The 23,137-nt window shown below is 32.4% G+C and overlaps 1 long non-coding RNA gene across 1 annotated transcript; it reads left to right on the top strand.

The window, feature by feature from the left end:
• Positions 1-298: 298 nt before the first annotated feature.
• Positions 299-22,502, top strand: LOC139528675 (uncharacterized). Its single transcript, XR_011665660.1, has 3 exons — positions 299-356; positions 1,351-1,441; positions 21,774-22,502. It is a non-coding gene; the product is annotated as an uncharacterized lncRNA (long non-coding RNA).
• The last annotated feature ends 635 nt before the right edge of the window (positions 22,503-23,137 follow it).

The raw sequence follows: 23,137 nt of genomic DNA, 5'->3' as shown, positions 1-23,137 counted from the left end.
TTGCTAATTTTTTTAAACCCTCGAGCCTCCTTTAGGACAAATGGTGGGTAAGACCTGTTTTTATGGCTAGTCAAAACTACATACTACGCTTATATGTTGATGTGCGCAAATATATTTTCGCGATTAAATTGCACATTAAAAAATGGCCGTTCGAAACAAGTTTGAAAATTTAACAACGTAAGTAAAATAAGAGACATTTGGTAACAAAGCGCACATTTCAGTTTAAAACATTTGTACGGAAAAATTACCCATCCATAGTATTATGGTATCAAATTTTGTCAATGATAAAAGGTATAATATATATTGGCATGCATAGTTTTTTTTAAAGAGTTCCGTGGTAATTACATGACACGATGGTAATAAACAGTTACATAATTCAAATATGGAAAGATATGTATCATCATTTTTTTTTACTGGAAAAGAAATCAACGTTTTTCACATACAAGGAAATTTAATGTATTTTTTGTATAACATAGACAAATATTGGATCAGTGCAACCTTATGTTTGATTATCAACTTGATATTTGGAGGAAAACAAGGTCAAAACACGTACCTTTGACACTCAATTCATATATCAAATTAACTTGATTAACAACTAATATATATATATATATATATAAGTGTCTAGGAATGTAACTTTAACACACTAATGAGTGTATTCAATCAGTTGTTATATTTTATATATTATTCACGCAATATTTCTCTAAACAAATTAGCTTCATCGGGCGTGTGCATCTATCTTGGTGAAATCGGATGCATGACAAAAAGTATCTTTGTAGCTTGAGCTACACAATATTCGTGTATCAGTTTAACATATTGATTGATGGTCTATATAAAACATATTTTTGCCGTTTATTGTACATAATAATTTCTAAATCTAAACAAATATTTGTTTTAGTTAAATAGAATGAAATTCATGATTTATTCCTTTGGTTTTGGGTAGAACTGTGTTTCATCCCTCTCATTAAGTCCATCAGGTTCAAGAGTAGGTAGCTGATGCATCCAGAACCTTTCTCTCTGTTTTCTCCTGTCGGAGTCCTAATTTGGGTTTACCTGAATTATTTGAAAGGTGATATTATCAAAAGTAATATAGACCATCAATCAATATGTTAAACTTTTACACGAATGTTTTGTAGCTCAAGCTACAAAGATATTTTTTGTCATGCATCCGATTTCACCTAGATAGATGCACACGCCCGATGAAGCTAATTTGTTTAGCGAAATATTGCGTGAATAATATATAAAATATAACAACTAATTTTATAACACTCATTAGTGTGTTAAAGTTACATTCTTAGACAATATCTTTGAAAATATAAAAAAGCTAACATATTGCAACTTATATTTCAGAGGTGGAAGCTATGCAATTCAAAGATGTATTTTATTCTAATATGCAGTTTGCCACTAGGTATATTCATAATCAACATAAGCATATTCCGAGGTATGTACTTTGATTATAAGGGGGAAATGTCATGTGTCCAATCATGCTGTATTCGGCAAAGTCACAGCGATACAATAACTATAAGGAGATGTGATTCGATTGCCGGGAATAAATCTATCAATCGGACTACTAAAAGATGCGCAAAAAAGAGTCAAAGTCTGTATACACATGGAAACAAGTATTGCAACACCTTGGTTTTTTAAAACTTGACATATCAGTCTCTTGTTTTGGATGGAATATGATAAAATATTTGTAAAATAATATTGAAACGTAGTTAATGATAACATTGGCATTAAAACGAACAAAAAATGTATGAAAACAAAATTGTTTTAGCGAACCAAAATTTTTATTACAAATTTAAGTGTTGTTTGTACAAAAAAAATGCATTGTACAACTTTTACTGTAGTCGAACTTTTCAATGTCAGACAATTCAAAATTAATCTTTAAATGATTGTTCACATCATGGTTGATCGTTATACGCCACAGAATTAGTACTTTGTGCGCAGCCTCCATTCAAAAGGATAACCGCATCTTAACGTCTTCTGATTCCTGCCATAAGTCGACTAGTGTGTTGCTAAGGTAGCAGCAACCATTCCTGACGAAAGGTATTGTTTATTTCATGACGTGTTTGAACTGGGGTGTCCTTTCGTGCACTTTACGCCCAATAGTGTCCCATATATACTCGATAGGGTTCAAATTCGGGCTACGATCGGGCCAAGGAAGATAAACCGAATTCAATTTGAACAATGGATCTTCCTCCACGATGCTAATTTCCAACTTTGGCGAGCTCTGCACTATATTGGATACGGGCAACTGTGTGTCTGTTCGTAGGCAAAGGTCCCCAACATGGTCTTATCGCACGAATACCAGTAGGGATGAGCTGATTTCGAACAGTTCTTGTTTAAAGGCTCCTGTATGGTCATCACTCTCTTTTTAGGACTGTATTGTTTGCAATGGGTTTCCTTCTGACCATTCTTCATTATGCTTGATTTTCCCTAGCAGATGTTATAGCGGGTCTTCTTGATATCGGAAGGTGTTTAACATCGTTTGTTGCCTGCTTTTATTCTCAAAACTACTGATAGAGGAATAGTGATGACCAACAATACATGCAACTGTCACAGCGACATACCTGCTTCTCTCATGCTGATTATCTGCCATCTTGCTGCAGTTATGAGTTGTTCATGACAAATTACAAGATGTCAATCACATAACTTTATAAACTTGGTTATTTATAGTGTTGAAAACAATGTGAATAAAAACATATGTTTTATTGTTTACGAGTACAGTAGCTGCATTTGCAGATAAGAACTTATCGAGTCGATATTTATTGATTTAACTCATGTGATATTTAAATAATGTTTAACTAATTCTATTTCAACAAATTATATCACAAAAAAATAAAGAGTGTGTTTTTAATTTGAATTTCAATTTGGTGTTGCAATACTTTTTCCATGTGTATATATTAAATATTATTCAAAACGGATACATTAAAGACTCGGAATAACAAAATTGGGGAGAGGGGGCGCAAATGGAAAAATAAAGGCTAAATTAAAACAACAGCAGAACAGAAAACAAAATATACTTTAAATTATAAGTTATATCTAACATTGTTGGGTTGATGTTTAGACGAGTTGTATATACATTATGTACACAGCCATGTATCACCATCATTGATGGCGATCCGATGGATACATCTGTTGTAGAGTTGTCACTGACTCAGACGTACTTATAAATATAATTATTTTCTGTGACTGTATCCTTTAATATAGATAATTTAGCTGATCTGTAACAATAACATCTTCATGCCTTATATATCATGTACTGTAGTACGCCGCTATATTAAAACTGACGAGGAAAGGTAACACACGGCCAGCGAAAGCTCTATTATTGTAGAGCCCAGGTGGTCGTGTGGTCTAGCGGGACGGCTGCAGTGCAGGCGATTTGGTGTCACGATATAACAGTAGCATGGGTTCGAATCCCGGCGACGGAAGAACCAAAAATTTGCGAAAGCAAATTATCAGATCTTACATTGTTGGGTTGATGTTTAGACGAGTTGTATACATATATATATATATATATATATATATATATATATATATATATATATATATATAAATATATAAATTTATATATATATATATATATATATATATATATATAACAAGTCAAAAAGGGTACAACATCACCATTACATAACTATAAAATGAAAAAATATTAGATATTTCGGATAACAGATATCCTTCTTCAATAATAGCACGATGTCATGTGCTGCTATTTATAGGCACTTATATATATATATCTGTAACAATAACATCTTCATGCCTTATATATCATGTACTGTAGTACGCCGCTAGATTAAAACTGACGTGGAAAGGTAACACACGGCCAGCGAAAGCTCTTTTTTTGAGAGCCCAGGTGGTCGTGTGGTCACGCGGGACGGCTGCAGTGCAGGCGATTTGGTGTCACGATATCACAGTAGCATGGGTTCGAATCCCGGCGAGGGAAGAACCAAAAATTTGCGAAAGCAAATTTACAGATCTAACATTGTTGGGCTGATGTTTAGACGAGTTGTATATATATATATATATATATATACATAAGTACGTCTGAGTCAGTGACAACCCTACAACAGATGTATCCATCGGATCGCCATGTGCACTGCAGCCGTCCCGCTAGACCACACGACCACCTGGGCTGCTAGATTAAAACTGACGTGGAAAGGTAACACACGGCCAGGGAAAGCTCTATTTTTAAGAGCCCAGGTGGTCGTGTGGTGTAGCGGGACGGCTGCAGTGCAGGCGATTTGGTGTCACGATATCACAGTAGCATAATTAGTAGTTGAAGTAAGCAACGTTCATTGACCAATAGTACGCGATAAAAAGGACGATGCTTTGTTGCGAGAAGGAGAAGAGAAAACTTTTGAATCCACCTACTCCACACTTTAGAACCTGATGGTCTTAACGAAAAAGACGAGAAAAGATACAGGAAAGATAAAGAATAATTTAAAACAGTTAGCCGTCCCGCCAGACCACACGACCACCTGGGCTTCACAATAATAAAGCTTTCGGTGGCCATGTGTTACCTTTCTTTGTCAGTTTTAATCTAGCGTCGTACTACAGTACATGATATATAAGGCATGGAGATGTTATTGTTACAGATCAGCTCAATTATCTATAGTAAAGGATCCTACAAATTAATGCAAGATACTGTCACAGAAAATAATTATATTTATAAGTACGTCTGAGTCAGTGACAACTCTACAACAGATTGATCCATCGGATCACCAGCAATGACGGTGATACATGGCTGTGTACATTATGTATATACAACTCGTCTAAACATCAACCCAACAATGTTAGATCTGTAAATTTGCTTTCGCAAATTTTGTGTTCTTCCCAAAGGGATTCGAACCCATGCTACTGAGATATCGTGACACCAAATTGCCTGCACTGTAGCCGTCCTGCTAGACCAATATCATTAACATTTTCTACACATAATCTTAGGTATGTTCGGCAAATTTAATGTCAATATTTGAGTCAATAGCATGGGTAACAACCGCTCTTCCGGTACAGTTTCATAACTCGACGTATAATTCTCGGTACAAGCCTTCAAAGCTTTAATTGAGGAAATCTGTTGCATTTAACAACAAATGCCACTATTAAATCGACAACATATTGTGAAGGTGAAGCTCTGCTATTGAGATTTCCGCCAATGGCATCTCAGATATAATTGATAGGGTTTATGTATGGAGACATGGAAGGCCAGAAAATAGTGTAAATGGCTTGTTGCTCTTTGGACTCGGTTAAAACCTTGCCCCGTGTGGTCTAACGTTGTCGTCCATGTACAAGGGTCTTGACAATGTTAACGCAAGTGGGGATTATTAAAATAAGGGACTTCAATATTTTAAGGCACCAACGTTTTGTATGTCTGTCCGTTTATGTTACCATGCAGAAGATGCATACCCAGCTTATACCGGTATAATAAGCAACCCCGTACTGAAACACCACCAGCACTGAATGCAGTCCTTGTGCAAACATTGTGTTGGTCATAGATCGTTTTGTTTCCCCGCGAAATTCGTATTATGGCGTCTTCTGGTAGTAAAAGAAACCGACTCCCATCTGAGCAATGAGTGTTTTGTCATCTTCTTAAGTTCAAGCATAGATAATAATTACCCAATTGAAACCTGACGGTAGAGTGTCTGCCTGTATGTACAGGTCTCTATATACCATTACTTGCTCTTCGGTCGCCTCTATGAAGTCCACGGGCCAATGTACGAACACTAACACGACCACATGGAGAAACAGTGTATTTGTAAACGCAAAGATGACCTTTGCTGAAATTTTGCTTGACTGCTTTATCGTAGTTCAATCTTTTTGGTCGTTATGAATTTTCTTAGTGTATGTTAAAGGTAATTCATAACACCAAACATTAATAATTTTTGTTCGCACTAGTTTAAAAAATATTGCCAGTTATATTTCGGTGGTGCTGAACTTTTGGCGGACTGTATATATACAACTCGTCTAAACATCAACCCAACAATTTTAGATCTGTAAATTTGCTTTCGCAATTTTTTTGGTCTTCCCTCGCCGGGATTCAAACCCATGCTACTGAGATATCGTTACACCAAATCGCCTGCATTGTAGCCGTCCCGCTAGACCACACGACCACCTGGGCTTCATAAAAATGAAGCTTTCGGTGGCCGGGTGTAACGTTTCCACGTCCGTTTTAATCTAGCGTCGTACTACAGTACATGATATATAAGGCATGAAGATGTTATTCTTACAGATCAGCTAAATTATCTATAGTAAAGGATCCTACAAATTAATGTAAGATACAGTCACAGAAAATAATATGGATACATCTGTTGTAGAGTTGTCACTGGCTCAGACGTACTTATAAAAATAATTATTTTTTGTGACTGTATCTTACATTAATTTGTAGGATCCTCAATCGACTGACCATTAAAATCATTAACCACAACTGTGCTTGGTCTAAGGATTATAGACTCGCTCGGGAAAGATTTTGGATAAGAAAATTAACAACTTGGCACCAAATGGGATAAATGAAAAGATGTAATTTGACTCCGTGTAAGGCTTCACGTTTAGTTTATATTACTTATTATTACAGTCTCTGTTTCTATTTCTTAACCTTTTTCATCAATTAAATACATTTTTTTGAGGGATGTAAAAGTACCAAGCCACGTTCTTATAGTTATACTTAGTCAAAACTTATTATTACATTTTAACGCCGTTAGTTGGCGATGTTTAAATACTCAGGCTCTGTTTTAGCTACTTTACTCTGTCAATTTGAAATATTTATAAATTTAGATCGTTCAGTGCTGTCTATTTGGTAATTTTACTGACGTAATCATGCTTGTACCATCATAATTGTCGTTCCCGTTAAAGTTTCAGAATTGTGCTAGGTCATACCGCATATTATTATTTGTATTTAAATCATATATTTGAACTCTCTGTTGTAATAAGCCATATAACCTATGTCATGTTTAAAAAAATTTCAGAATGGTGCAAGCGTCTTAACTGATGTTCGGTTTGACCTTTTTATTGTATTAATTTCAAGATTGTAATAGTTTAATCTAAGAAGATTTAAAGATGATTCATTTGAATGTGACTGAAGAAGGATATTTGTTATCCGAAAGATTTATAAATAATTACATTTATAGTTACCTTTTTTGAATAGATTAAACCAACACGTACATTTGGATTTATATAGGTCTGTTTGTTTTATTTTATAGATTAAAAAAAGATGTTTCTCATTGTTTTAAACCGTATAAGAATGATTTTATGTGCATCGAATTAGTAATCAAATGATTTACCGTAGTTTCACTTTCATTGTTGACATTCTTTTTCTTTAACTAACCAGTACACGTACAATGCATGTCAATCTCTAGCTAGGGGTTAAATTGAAGTTCACATGAATACGGATTTAAAGAGGTCGACTCGTTCACTTGCAAGTGAATAACTAATTATCAATGTTTCTTAGCGTAATTTGACAAAATTGAACCTTTTTGGCTGCAAAAAGCGAATTGTTATTTCACTATTTCACTGTCATTACTGATCGAACAGAAAAAAATCAAACTTTAGATTTTTTTATATAATATCTCGTAGCTAGTGCCCCTTTAAATAACTATAAAATGAAAATATTAGATATTTCGGATAACAGTTATCCTCTTTTGGTAATAGCACGATGTCAAATGAATCATGTCAATATATTCAAATTGAGACACTATCAAAATCTTTAAAGTTTATACAATTTAAGCGGACACCACAGACGCTTGTACAATTTTAAAATTTCCAAACATGGCGCAAAGATTATAAAGATATGCCAAATAAAAATAATTATTTGCGATGTGAACTGGCACAACTATAAATTTCCAAAGGTTGTGACAGTTGAGATGTTATAACTGCATGGAGGGCAGTCTTCAAACAAAAAAATCAAAAATGCCCTAACCGATCCAAGTTGGTATAATATTTCAAATTTGACAACGGTAGGGCAATTGCAACAGAAACTACATATTTAATCCTCCCAAACGTATAGCTGTTTAATGATGATTAGAAAAATAAGTTTTTTCTAATAAGGTATAATAATTGAACGTGGCTACGTACTTATACATCCATCCCAAATGAATGAAGCCCTGTAATTTGAACTGGTATTTTAAAAAAATCTTCAAACTGTAAAGCCAGTACGGAAGCCGGAGTTATTAGAAACAAGTGATGACCGGAAAATAATTGACTCATTCTATGTTTTTTTTTCATTTTTGCCCTCTGGAGAAACTGTCCTTAACTTTCATATCCAAAATCTTTCCCGAGCGACTCTATCAACCTTCGACCAACCCTCGGTGTGGTCTATGATTGTGATGGTAAGGTATTTAAGATCAGCTTGGGCGTGCCCATGTGATTTCAAATGACGACCTACGGGTAGTTCGGGCTTGCAAGTGTAGTCACTTCGATGACCATGCATGCATTTGTTGAATGGCTGCTCTGTCTCGCCAACATATTGCATGTCACATCGACACTGAAGGAGGTATACAACATTCTGAGTTTTGCAAGTTAAACTTCGCAAATTTTTGGTTCTTCCCTCGCCGGGATTCGAACCCATGCTACTGAGATATCGTGACACCAAATCGCCTGCACTGTAACCGGTGTGCAAGACCACACGACCACCTGGGCTTCATAAAAATGAAGCTTCGGTGGCAGGGTGAGGCGAGTATAGCTGGCGAGGGAAGAACAAAAAATTTGCGAAAGCAAATATACAGATCTAACATTGCTGGGTTGATGTTTAGACGAGTTGTAAATAAATAATGTACACAACCATCTATCACCATCATTGCTGGTGATCCGATGGATAAAAACTATAACACAAATTCCCATACGTTTCGGCCATTACGGCCTTCTTCATTGGAATAAATTACAACATTGAAACAACAATTACATCGCTTGGATACATTACGTTATAATAACTTCTATGACGTTCATTTGCCGCGTTTTTCGCTTTTTTAATATAAATATTTATTATCGTTATGTAAAAGAGAAATAATAGACAAAGACATGAAAAAGTATCTCTTACCGAAAGGAACTTGTCCCGGAAAGGTACAAGCCAATCCAAAACTACACAAAAGAAATCACCCAGTTAGAACAATTATTAATGGGCGGAACCATCCCACAGAAAAAATCGCTGAAATAGTCGAAAACGAGCTTTCGGAGAATGTTCGAAACTTACCCACCTATATCAAAGACACAACAGATTTTTTAAACAAATTAAATGCAATACAACAGCCTTTACCAGACAACGCAATAATGTTTTGTTTAGATGTAAATAAATTATATCCAAGCGTACCAAGAAAAGAAGCGCGAGAAGCATGCAAATCAGCACTAGAAAATCGAACTAACACATCAATTCCAACGGAAGATGTTCTTAAAATGATGGATTTAGTCATTGAAAACAATAATTTTAGCTTTAACGGAAAGCACTTTTTACAAACCGAAGGAACAGCTATTGGTTCCCATCTAGGCATGAATTATGCTTGCACCTACCTCGGACAATGGGAAGAAAATTTATTTCAAAACAGCAGTTTACAACCATTTTCATATTGGAGATATGTTGATGACATCTGGGGAATATGGGAACATGGTTTAGATGAATTAAAAAAATTTCACGAAATGTCAAACAGTTTACATCCGAGAATTAAAACAGAAATGCGTTACTCAACTGAAAAAATTGAATTCCTTGATGTGTTTGTACACATAGAAAACGGACAACTTAAAACAGATCTTTATACAAAATCAACAGATAAGCACCAGTACTTACATGTGTCGTCAAGCCATCCAAACTCTGTAAAAAATGCTATACCATATGGTCTTGGTATTCGTGTCAAAAGAATTTGCTCAACAGAGGAAGATTACAAAACAAGAAGAGAAGAAATAAAAACGCACCTAAGAAAACGTGGATACAATAACTCGTCCACTGAAGTTCAATTGAAAAAAGTCGACAATTTAAACCGAGAAGATCTATTACGGAACAAACAGAAGAAAGAAAACAACAGGGTACCTTTAGTAATTACTTTTTCTAAAGCGCTTCCAAATGTACATTCAATTCTTAGAAACAATCTTAAAATTCTCCGTCAATCTGGAAGACTATGCCTATCGTGGCATTTAAACGCGATAACAACATAAAAGACATCTTAGTGCACAAAAAGCATAATTTACTATTTTATAAACAAACTAATGGATGTGGACCATGTGGTAAAAATTGTGCATTATGCTCACATATAAATGAAACCAAGGTATTTTGTGAAAACACCGGCAAAGAATATATCATTCAGGGACAAATAAATTGTAAAACCGTAGGCGTGATATATGCGATTAATTGTACAAAATGTGAAAAAGTTATATATGTAGGACAAACGGGTGATACACTATATCAACGAATGCTATTGAACTTTTCAAAAATACGCACAAAAAAAACAGAAGATCCAGTAGCTAACCATTTCATTCAAAACAATCATTCAATGACAAATTTGAAAGTTACCGCCATAGAGAGAGTATTTGGGACAGAAATTTACAGAAAAACTAAAGAAGCCTTTTGGATGAAAAAATTAAAAACTTTAGAACCTGAAGGACTCAACACAATGTATGAACGATAATAAATATTTATATTAAAAAAGCGAAAAACGCGGCAAATGAACGTCATAGAAGTTATTATAACGTAATGTATCCAAGCAATGTAATTGTTGTTTCAATGTTGTAATTTATTCCAATGAAGAAGGCCGTAATGGCCGAAACGTATGGGAATTTGTGTTATAGTTTTTATTATACAATCATTCAGAGACTTTACATATATATATATATACACAGCCATGTATCACCATCATTGATGGCGATCCGATGGATAAATCTGTTGTAGAGTTGTCACTGACTCAGACGTACTTATAAATATAATTATTTTCTGTGACTGTATCTTCCATTAATGTGTAGGATCCTTTACTGTAGATAACTGAACTTATCTGTAACAATAACATCTCCATGTCTTAAATCTCATGTACTGTAGTTCGCCGCTAGATTAATACTAACGAGGAAAGGTAACACACGGCCACTGAAAGCTTTATTTAAGTAGAGCCCAGGTGGCCGTGTGGTCTAGCGGGACGACTGCAGTGCAGGCAATTTGGTGCCACAATATCACAGTAGCATGGGTTCGAAACCCGGCGACGGAAAAACAAACAAATTGCGAAAGCAAATTTACAGATCTAACATTGTTGGGTTGATGTTTAGACGAGTTGTATATATATATATACATAAACGAATCTAAATTGAAAACTACGTTCAAACCTATGATTGCGTTGGATAAAAACCGCATTTTTTATACGTGTTCATGTAAAACAAATTCCGATGTAGAAGGGTCTAAATACAGCACAAACAACATTTTCCAAAAGACCAAAAAAGTGAAAAAGTATATTTAAACAAAACGCATTAGACTAACAGGTCGAACAACTGATGTTCTTAAACCCTGCTGACTGCCATTGGCGATTGCCAAATAAAATTGATCATGAGATGTAACAAAATGGATCTTAATATAAATTCAATACTAAACAGAAAACTTGTGGCCAAGATGTTATGCCACAAACACAAGGTGTCAATATTTTTTTGTACACCAGATCTAGATTTCGACAATATATGTCTCTTCAGTGATGTTAGGGATCGAAACGATATTTGGAAGGCCATAAAATTTACCCTCAATTTCAGATACTCTTGAATTTTAAGAGTCAATATAGGATGAACGGATCATATAAACCGGAGGGAAAATATGAAACAAGCCCAAACGAAAAAATATAAATGAGTTTAAATTGAAAACTACGTTCAAACCTATGATTGCGTTGGATAAAAACCGCAATTTTTATACGTGTGCATGTAAAATTAATTCCGATGTAGAAGGGTCTAAATACAGCACAAACAACAGTTTCCAAAAGATCAAAAAAGTGAAAAAGTATATTTAAACAAAACGCATTTGACTAACTGGCCCCCAAACAGAAAAATAAATGAACAAATTTCTTTCAAATCGTTTTCAAATCTTTTTCAAATCGTGATTCTGCGATTTGTTAGTACCATTTGCTTGAGATTCATTAAACAAATCATAAACAAATCAGAATTTTCCTAATTCCCTAAAACTGATTTCTTTGCGATCTCTTTCTATTGTATGATTTGTAAGCAATTTGTTTCTGTTTTAGTGTGATTTCTTTATGATTTGTTTACTTAGAATATCGTATGAATAGATTTGAAAGAGATTTGTTAACTTTGTAAGCTAGAATGGTGTGATTTCGTTATGATTTGTTAACTTAGAATATCATATGAAATGATTTGAAAATGATTTGTTAACTTAGAATATCATATGAAATGATGTGAAAATGATTTGTTAACTTTGTTAGCTATCATGGTGTGATTCATTGATGGTTTGCTACAATGAATAAAATGTTTATGCCTTCCAAGTTTCTTTGTTTATCTATCTCTCTAACTTCCGGTTGAGGTCAAATTCAAATTTCAAATACTGTTCTATAGAAAAAAGAAGGTTGCAAGATGAGGAGTTTTATTCAGTCTATGAAAGATGACGGTGGTAAGGAATCTCTATATTTATAATTTCACATTTTCAACTTATACTATTTAAACGTTAACCATTAAAATTTAGAAACTGCATTTCAGTATCTCATTATAATCATGATCATTTTGTACTGTAAGGATTAATTTTCAAAATAAAAATGTGTAAAAGATGTATAAACAGATCGAAACATTCATTTAAAGACTGGATTCCAGAGCCAGCAGACATAATACACTGGCAAGTTTAATGTGTTAACTGTACACGATGTTTACTGACCAGGTCCCGGGCAAAATGGGCAAAGCTATATTATAATGTAGCAGATTTGGATCAAGACTAAGAGCCATCACCTATTCGACATCATTGTACTAAGTACACGTGGTTGCCAATGTTTTTTTTCAAATTTCGTTATAGTCAAATTCGGAAGAGAAGTAAGAGAAACTTACACAGAGTGAACAATTCGTCCCCACCGCAACCAAAGATCGTATTCCTTTTACAATTAGAGGAGTAGCTATTTAAGGTAAAATGAAGACAATTGCGCTTCAAAGTTTAGTGGTTTCAGGGGCAGAACATATGTTTGATCTGGATGTGAATGATTTAATCTGTGGATTGTTGATTGATGTCAATTTATTTACGATTTGCTTATGATTTGCTTAAGGTAGGAATATATGATTTACTTCTGATTTGTTAAAGATTTGATAACAATTTGTTTATAATTTCTTAACAATTTGAAAACAATTTGTTTATGATTTGCTTGAGGTAGGAATATGATTTACTTCTGATTTGTTAAAGATTTGATAACAATTTCTTTACGATTTGAAAACAATTTGTTTGTGATTTGCTTGAAGTAGGAAAGCAATTACCTCTGATTTGTTAATGATTTCAAAACAATTTCTTGACAATTTGTTTATGATTTGCTTATGATTTGTAAGCAATTTGTTCGTGATTTGTTATTGTGATTTGTTAGCTCATTTGCATGTGAAATTTTATCACTTTCAAATCACAAAGAAATCATACGATTTGTTTATCATTTGTTACAAAGACTTGTTCCTCAATTTTTTTTGTTTGTGGTCGAACAACTGATGTTGTTAAACCCTGCTGACTGTCATTGGCGATTGCCAAATAAAATTAATCACGAGATGTAACATAATGGATCTAAATATACATTTAATACTAAACAGAAAACTTGTGGCCAAGATGTTATGCCACAAACACAAAGTTTCAATATTTTTTTGTACACCAGATCTAGATTTCGACAATATATGTCTCTTCAGTGATGTTAGGGATCGAAACGGTATTTGGAAGGCCATAAAATTTACCCTCAATTTCAGATACTCTTGAATTTTAAGAGTCAATATAGGATGAACGGATCATATAAACCGGAGAGAAAATATGATACAAGCCCAAACGAAAAAATATAAATGAGTCTAAATTGAAAACTACGTTCAAATCTATGATTGCGTTGGATAAAAACCGCAATTTTTATACGTGTGCATGTAAAACAAATTCCGATGTAGAAGGGTCTAAATACAGCACAAACAACATTTTCCAAAAGACCAAAAAAGTGAAAAAGTATATTTAAACAAAACGCATTTGACTAACAGGTCGAACAACTGATGTTCTTAAACCCTGCTGACTGCCATTGGCAATTGCCAAATAAAATTGATCACGAGATGTAACAAAATGGATCTTAATATAAATTTAATACTAAACAGAAAACTTGTGGCCAAGATGTTATGTCACAAACACAAGGTGTCAATATTTTTTTGTACACCAGATCTAGATTTCGACAATATATGTCTCTTCAGTGATGTGAGGGATCGAAACGGTATTTGGAAGGCCATAAAATTTACCCTTAATTTCAGATACTCTTGAACTTTAAGAGTCAATATAGGATGAACGGATCATATAAACCGGAGGGAAAATATGATACAAGCCCTAACGAAAAAATATAAACGAGTCTAAATTGAAAACTACGTTCAAACCTAGTATGATTGCGTTGGATAAAAACCGCAATTTTTATACTTGTGCATGTAAAACAAATTCCGATGTAGAAGGGTCTAAATACAGCACAAACAACATTTTCCAAAAGACCAAAAAAGTGAAAAAGTATATTTAAAACAAACGCATTTGACTAACAGGTCGAACAACTGATGTTCTTAAACCCTGCTGACTGCCATTGGCGATTGCCAAATAAAATTGATCATGAGATGTAACAAAATGGATCTTAATATAAATTTAATACTAAACAGAAAACTTGTGGCCAAGATGTTATGCCACAAACAACAAGGTGTCAATATTGTTTTGTACACCAGATCTATATTTCGACAATATATGTCTCTTCAGTGATGTTAGGGATCGAAACGGTATTTGGAAGGTCATAAAATTTACCCTCAATTTCAGATACTCTTGAATTTTAAGAGTCAATATAGGATGAACGGATCATATAAACCGGAGGGAAAATATGATACAAGCCCAAACGAAAAATATAAATGAGTCTTAATTGAAACCTACGTTCAAACTATGATTGCGTTGGATAAAATCCGCAATTTTTATACGTGTGCATGTAAAACAAATTCCGATGTAGAAGGGTCCAAATACAGCACAAACAACATTTTCCAAAAGACCAAAAAAGTGAAAAAGTATATCTAAACAAACGCATTTGACTAACAGATGTTCTTAAACCCTGCTGACTGCCATTGGCGATTGCCAAATACAATTGATCATGAGATGTAACAAAATGGATCTTAATATAAATTGAATACTAAACAGAAAACTTGTGGCCAAGATGTTATGCCACAAACACAAGGTGTCAATATTTGTTTTTGTACGGTCCTAAGTAACTGGATTATATTTAAAACAAATGCGAAAGGTTACTATATTGGTATATAACAATTTTAAACGTTTTAACACACATTAATAAAATTATGTTTATACGTCAATGTCTTTGATAAACCAATAAACTGAAAATTGAATTTATAATTTTCTAATTATTTAAAATAAATCTAATATGTATGTTTAAATATAGAATTATAAACTTGTTCAAGGGAGACAGTATTCGCATAGCTTAAACTGACTTTTTCGAATTGGAACATAGTACAAAGGAATGTCACTTTTGCATACACATTACTCCTCAATAGAACTTATTAACTGCACATTCGTGCGCCATATCATTGAAGATTCTGAATTTAAGATATAATAAACAGTTGTTAATCTATATGTCGTGTACATGTTACGATTTTGTACAGATTGTAACATGTACAAAAATAGTGTACATGTCATAATTTGTATAATGCAAAAATGCAAGTTATAACATGTACAAAAGTACTTCATACATGTTGTAACATGTACGAAATATTGGTTTGAAATAGTTTTAACTTGTACAAAAGTTAAGATAAATCTAAATGAAGCAGAATACACATTTAAATTTATTAAATAAGAACAACAATCAATAGGCCAGAACGTGTTGTTTTGTTTTTAGAGAACAATGATTACAAAGTTTCAGAACTTTATGCTTCATGACTTTTGTTGGCATAATGTGTTTTCATGTAATTGTATGTTTTAAGCATTCCATCATGGCTTATATCAGTGTGACACTGTTTATTAAAAGCATACATTTCCTTAATGACAATACATTCGTTACTAGTAACTAAATCCATCTGTAATTTTCAAGAACAATGCTTTAAAATTTAGCGTAATACTCCTTCCCCTCGTTTTACAGCATGCAAAAACTAAAGCAATGTTTCATATTCTTACTCTTTTAAAGCAATAGAGAGCTGAAATTGTTTTCATTGGCACACGCTTCATTATACATTTCTTTGGATCTACTCTTCAACATTTTTGGCCTTTAGTATGAATTACGTAAATGTATACCTCAAATTATTATTTTTTACAAGATAATTGCATGAGGCGAATGTCATTTTGATGTTTAAAATATATATCCTCTACTTTGAAAACAGTGTATTTTTTGTAGAGAAATCTATCCTTTCTATATATCCTCTTACATCTTTTAGTGTCAACTAGAATGGAAGTAATTTACTATTGCCTTTAAAGTGAACATTCACAATTATAATTCATCAGATAAGAATACTGAATAGTGTTTGTTGACTTCATGTGTGTTTTAAAAGTCATAAAGAAATTATAAAAACTATGCATCTGTGGCCTGTTTCACAAAGCTGTATTGGGACTAAGACATGTTTCATGATGGTCTTATTACAAATCTTACTCATAAGTGGGTTCCACAAAGTATTCCTATATTAAAACATCTCTAAAGTTGGCCATTAAGTTAAGACCACTTGAGAGGTGTCTAATGATGGTCTTATGACAGTCATCAATTTATAAATTACACTCATTTATTATCGTATTGTCAATTTTCATGTTCCTGCTAATTGTTTGTAGGTTGGCGGATTATTATGAGTTGTCAACAATAAACCTTCAATGTATTGATTTTAAGCAATGATGCACCATTTTATCTTTGAACCTTATCATAACTGATAAAGTGACACCTTTTAATATATATATGCTAAGATAATCCTAAGACAGCTTTAAGATGAGGTCTGAAATATGTTCATAGAAAGTCATAAGAGGATCTTCAGACTTATCATAAGATATCTTATGACAGGTCTTAGGAATGCTTAGTAATACTGACCCCTGGACATTGACTGTATCAAAAAAGGACAAAACACACTCACATGAATGAATAATAAAAAAATGATGAAAATATTATTGAGGTTATTAACATCAGTTGCAATAATAGAAACATATCTTTATCTTTTAAAGGAGTAGGTTCAGTAAGACCCCTTTTTGGCCCTAAAATATAGCAGTTTTACAAAATTGTTAAAATGTAAACCTTTTGTTATTTATTGGACAGTAGAATGCTTCTGCTACACAAATATGGGCTGATTTTGACAATACAATGCACATATATCCGGTACTAGCACCTTTAAGTCATGCTAAATTACTGAAATCCTCATAATTCTAGCATTTTAGTTAAATTTTAGACGGTTTTCGTGTAAAACGAAAGTGGCCGCATTCGTGTTCATCCTTAATATTGAAATGTAAGTTGTATTTTATGATAATACATAACATATATAAAGGTTGAGGATGAACACGGATGCGGCCACTTTCATTTTTACCAAAAACCATCTGAAAAGTGACATTTTTCGGCATATTAGTTAGATTTTTCATATTTGAGCTTGAATCGAATCGTTTTTAATGACTAAATCTGTTAAAATCTTTCACATAAACTAATTAATTCAAATAAAATAGACACTTAAGTGTTTAAAAAGTGGTCAAAATCTTTCGTCAGATGAACCTGAAACTTGAGGCCAAAATCGGTCCTTACCGGACCTACTCCTTTGTACAAGTTAAAACCATTTTTAAGAAATATGTTGTACAGGTTATAACATGTACGAGGTACTTTTGGACATGTTATAACTTGTAGTTTTGTATCATACAAGTTATAACATGTACAATAGTTCTGTACATGTTATAACCTGTACAAAATCGCAACTTGTACACGACATATACATTGTACATAGGAAAAATTGCAACATATGTTTTTCATATGTTTAACATATGTTTTTCATATGTTTGAAAACATATGTAAACATATGTTTAGGGTCGACATGAAAACATATGTTTTCGAACATATGCAAAACATATGGAAAACATATGAAAAACATATGTTTTTCATATGTTTTTTTTACAAATATATGTTTTTACAAACATGTTTTTCATATGTTTTCATACTAGACCTAAACATATGTTTTCATATGTTTTTATATTGGTCCTAAATATATATATTTGTTTATGTTTTTTTTCAAACCGGTTAAAATGCATTTATTTTCTCATGTATATGTATTTTTGTTGGGATTTGTTTTTAAGGGTAATCAAACAAATAAAAAACAATTGTATACATTAGCATTCCTGTATGCAGAAAAATAATAATCACATAACTATTTTGTACAATACATTACTTGAATACAAATAATCACTTGTATGATGCCAAAATTCATGTAATTCAGGGATGGGGTAATTGAAAATGTAATGGTAATTGAGTGTAATGCATTACAATTTTCCATGTAATTGAATGTAATGTGTAATTGAGCATTTTTTTAATTACATGTAATGGTAATTTAATTAATTACATTGAAAAAGGCATGTAATGCTCAATTACTTTTGAATTACATTTGAATTACATGTACTTCTATTGTGTTAAACAATGTTAAAGATAAGGATTTGTGTTTAATAATATAAATTGTAAAATTCTATTTATTTTTTTCAAACATTGATATAACATACTTTTTTTAATATATGAAGTCTGTAATTTATTCTGAAGTTTTTATATTATTTATTTGACCTACAGATTTTTTTTATTAATAGTCTTATAATTTAAAAAAATGTGAGGATCATATATATTATATATATATAAGGTTGTTCAGTTTTTAAGAAAGAGACCTCTTAACTAAATAGATTGATAAGTAATTAATCACCATGTTAAACACAAACAAAAAAATGTGTCACTATGAAAAATCTCTCTTAGACAGTTCATTTAGAACATTTAGTTCATTTTTGTAAAAACAAACAGCTATTAATCAGATTAAAATGTCCAGGGGCAATGCCACTATTACATGTATTTTATCTAATTAGCAAACTATTGCTAATATTTAGACATTATAAACATTGTTTGTACTAAAAATTATTTTCAATATTGTGACAAGTACACTTATTAATATTTTTAAAGTAAAATAAAATATTTTTAATTTATTTATAATTTCTTTATTTATATTATGACTACATTTCTGAGATGTCAAAATGCCCCTTGATGTATTGGCAAGGTAATAGGAACCAATTCCCTCTCCTATAATTATTATGAACTTCTGATCATGGAACTTCTATTTTCTGATCAAGCAATATCTGTCAAATAAGCTCCTGTCGAAAGACTATTTAGAATTGATGTCAAAGTGTTCAGACCAGAGAGATTCAGACTAAATGACAAAACATTAAAATAACTAATGATTATCAAATGACACGCTTAAACTTTGCTTACATGAATATTTTACACATTTATTATATATACATGTATAATATTGTTAAAAAATATCATGAGGAAATGTAATGTGTAATTTAATTAATTACTTTAGTGAAGTAATTGTAATTTAATTAATTACATTTTCAAAACTGTGTAATGTGTAATTAGTGTAATTGATCATTTTTGCAATGTAATGTGTAATTTAATTAATTACATTCCAATGTAATTGACCCAGAGTCTGATGTAATTACTTGTTCAAATACAATTGCACAAGTTATTACTTGTACTACTCATATTGAAATTGTCAGATAATCAAACAAGAACAAAGTTGAAAGCATTGATGACCCAACATTCCAAATAGTTGAATGTCTTGCTCGATATTAAAGATACGTACAATTTATCATTACAGATTTACACACATTCTCAAGATCAAACAAAAAATAGCTTATCTGTCTTTATTATATTGAAAATGTCCGACTAGAAATCAATGATTTCTAGGTTCAACAGGACGTTTTGGTGATATACCTTTTTGAGAGGTAACAAAGCGACTGGATTTTCCTGTGTGCGTTAAAAGCATCAGTGTCGTCTGTTACACGATTAATTAAAAATGTAACGAATGGAAATACGTCACAATCGGTTAATTTACATATCAGATAACAATGCAATAATTAAACTCCCCCCATGAGTCGTACTGTTTGTCAACTTTTACGTTTTCATCTTTGTTACCATATAACTTTTCCTTGTTGACAAAAACATGGATCAAACCATTCAAAAACAAAAACCAAGAGCGCCTTCAATTACCAAGTATGTTTATTTTTAATAATTATATTTTGAAAGGAACACAGGCAACGAGATATACTAATTTTTAAATATATCTTGTTTTGTTAAAACAAAAATTATAGTGAAATAGTGAAACAATGTTTTGCTTTTAGCAACCATAATTTTGTTTTTGTCCACATAAAATGCAAAAGCTAAGTCACAACGGTGATGAATTATTCACTGGCAAGTTTATAATTGGACCTCATTGAATCCGTATGCATGTGACTTTCAATAAAACCCATTAGCTAGAGATGACAGACACATGTATTATACGTGTGAAATTATTGTAGGAAAGAATGTCAACATTGAGAATGAAACAACGGTAGATTATTTGATTACAACAAATGATTCCTTAAAAATTATCATTAACACATATTTTAACCTTTAATATGATAGTAAACAAAGCTAGAAATCGAAAGCACGAGTTCGTTTTCTATGTATATTTACATTAATATTAATATAGCTTATATGACCGCCCGCAGTCTTCGAAGGTCAATGCAACTTGATCGTAAATTAGATGGCAGCTATACTTAAATACACACGAAACAATGGTGCATAGTATTGAGCCCAATCCTTTTAAACTGTTTATTATGGACTGTAAGTATATGATGAATACAAAATTGGGGTTTGAGTCTAATTGGTGAACATGAATTTAACAGCCAATTGTCATTTAACGAAGAAGCCAATCTGTTAACCGACATTATTTCCAAATGAAAGTATTGTGTTAGTACAAATGAGTATGTTGTCGTAACCTGCTTAATTTGAAATGGCCTTTCAATATCGTCAAAATCAATATAAATAGTTGAACTAGTAAAGGGAAATTAATCGTACAACATTTGATCTCGTTCTGTAAAATTGTATGACTTTCAACAATCTATAAGCTTCACACAAATACGTCACTGTTTATGGAGTTCTTTGCTGTCGTTAATCTAAGATATTCATTGTAATTCAGGGGTTTATATGTTTGCAACGTACTATTATATTTTGTATTGGTGAGTGTTCGTGCGTTCGTTTGCACTATATTCCTCTCACGTATTTTTTTTCTTCATTTTTACTATTTATTAAACATTGCAAAATAAGCGGGAGGTTTGTCTAGCCATATAACAAGGCTCAACCCACCATGTTTTTTCATTAAAATGTTCCCTACGAAGCCAGAAATATGGCAGTGTTGTAACAAATAGTCTGTTTCTATGAATGTTTCCGTTTATTTTTGTTTGTACTTCAGTGTTTCTGTTGTTCCGTTCCTTTCTTTTTTTATTGATGTGTTCCCGTCGGTTTAAATTTGTAACTGGATTTCTTTTCACTCTCTCGATTTATGACATGTGAACAGCAGTATACTACAGTTGTCATTATCTAAAATTGCGTCTATAATTTTTTCAGATGTCAAGCCCAAAAAAGCAATTTCGTTGTCAGGACACGCATATCATGTACACAACTCCAATGGAAACGAATTAACATTAGTTACAGCTTATTTTAACATAGGATCGTTCATCAAAACTCCTAATGTGATTTTTTCTAACAGCACATATTATAATTGGATGAAAAGTTTCCAGTATGTAAACAATTCTGTTATCCTTTACACGGATCAAATTGATTTATCAGTGCGGTTCAAATTATATCGTAAACATTTCGCAAACCATATGACCAAGATCTTCATTCTGAATCAAACAAGTCTTCAGGCGTTTCGATTGCAACCACGAATCAAAGAGATATATACCCAAAAAGGATACCCAACTCCAGGTATACCTGCTTATTCATCAGTAATGCATGCTAAGTATGAATTGATCGGTAGAGTCATAAAAAAACAAATATTGAAGACAAAATATCTTGCGTGGATTGACATAGGCTATTTCAGAAATAACAGATATGACTGCTTCAAAATGAAACCGCCAAAAAATATGAAAAAAGACCATATTTCATTTTCGCAAGTAGCTTTTTTCAACGCAAAGCTTTCTTTGAAGGATATCATGTACCATACCAAATATTATATAGCCGGTGGATTTTTCATTGGAAAACCGTCTTATCTTTTATTGTTCATCGAGGATTATAGAATGGCCCTAGAAAGTTTACTTAATATGAAAATGATGAACTCTGATCAGCAAATTTTGTATGCTATGTATTCAGCAAAGTTGTTCAAACCAAGAGTACCAATTCAAACATTTTTTGAGGATGAAAGTGTGAGAAGAGGAATACCTAAGCGATGGTTTTATCTAGGCAGTCTTTGTTTAGAGGTTAATAAACATAATTTCAGTAATAACAAATGCATCTCTAATTAAATAGTATATCGTTCATGTTTTTTTATATAAATACATTGAATTATGTGTGTTGTTATTACCAATGAGAAAACTATCCACAAGATATGAAAATACGGTATTAAAGAACAGTACATTAGCGGCAAGAATAATGATATTTAGTCAAATGAACTAACTTTGAACATTATATTGAAAAAGAATCGTTAAAATAAACAGACACAACTCTTCAACTGTATTTCGTTATTTAGTGTCTTGTTATTCATTACCAGCCCGACATATATTTTCAGCCTGTATTTGTATTTTTTTTACTCAACAGTTATTATCCATGTATTTTTCCAGTATAAAAAGGTCATTCATAACGATCAATTTACAGTGTTTTCTTAGAGGTTTAAACAATCTAAGTGTAATAACCTCCTAAACGAACGCCTTTTTAAATTTTAAATTTTAAGAGAACTACATGTATATAATTTGATCAATTCGGGAGAATTTAAT

Source organism: Mytilus edulis, chromosome 1 (assembly GCF_963676685.1).
Source record: "Mytilus edulis chromosome 1, xbMytEdul2.2, whole genome shotgun sequence".
NCBI classification, from domain to species: Eukaryota; Metazoa; Mollusca; class Bivalvia; order Mytilida; family Mytilidae; genus Mytilus; species Mytilus edulis.
The sequence above is the reverse complement of the archived record's forward strand: the minus strand, read 5'-3'. Positions and strand labels throughout refer to the sequence as shown.